Source organism: Paroedura picta, chromosome 16, assembly GCF_049243985.1.
Source record: "Paroedura picta isolate Pp20150507F chromosome 16, Ppicta_v3.0, whole genome shotgun sequence".
Lineage (NCBI taxonomy): Eukaryota > Metazoa > Chordata > Lepidosauria > Squamata > Gekkonidae > Paroedura > Paroedura picta.
Genome location: NC_135384.1, coordinates 3639377 through 3640282, shown reverse-complemented (window position 1 = coordinate 3640282; position 906 = coordinate 3639377). Strand labels below are relative to the sequence as shown.

Genomic DNA, 906 nt, shown 5'->3' with positions numbered 1-906 from the left:
GATTGAAAATATATTTGCACAGGGGCAGGGAATTTGGTGCCGGATACGCCGTTCTCCTCTTACAGAGGAAATAATTACGGGAAGGGGAGAAGAAACGTGGTGATGCCGGGGCCTCGTACATGCAAAGCACGCGCCTTACCACTGAGCTATATCCCTGCCTGTTTCCTGAGTCCCCATTCCATGCTGTTGCCTACACCAACCGGCCAAACACAGAGGCAACTGTAAAGCCGCGTTTAGCCGTTGTGCTTAAGCCTGTAAAAAGGGATACTGCAGAGCAAAAAATCTATCCTTATTCCTGGAAACCAGCAGCACGGCAAACATCCTACCTTGTTCCTTTGAAGACTATATGCACATTTCAACTAGTCTAGAATATAAATTAGAACCAGGTCCCCAATTCTGAGAAGCGGCTTTGTTCAGTAGAAAACACCCCCCATGGGGAGATGGGGGGGACCGTGTGAAAAGTTTCTGATCAAAATTCCTTTAAAAATGGAAATATTTTGCAAACTATAAGGGACAGAAAACAGCCCTTTCAAGGAGGCGGTGGGTGGCCCTGAAAAGGGCCTTTGTTTTGCCGGCCGGGGCGGGATTGCAGCGGGCCCCGCTCAGCCGCCGAAGCCGTAGAGGGTGCGGCCCTGGCGCTTGAGCGCGTAGACCACGTCCATGGCGGTGACCGTCTTCCTCTTGGCGTGCTCGGTGTAGGTCGCGGATCACGTTCTCCAGGAAGACCTTCAGCACCCCGCGGGTCTCCTCGTAGATCAAGCCCGAGATGCGCTTCACGCCCCCGCGCCGAGCCAGGCGGCGGATGGCGGGCTTGGTGATGCCCTGGATGTTGTCCCGCAGCACTTTGCGGTGCCGCTTCGCGCCCCCCTTCCCCAGCCCCTTCCCGCCCTTGCCGCGCCCGGACAT

At 55.6% G+C, this 906-nt stretch overlaps 1 pseudogene; it reads right to left on the bottom strand.

The window, feature by feature from the left end:
• Positions 1 to 570: 570 nt before the first annotated feature.
• On the bottom strand, positions 571 to 906 carry LOC143826507 (histone H4-like; annotated as a pseudogene).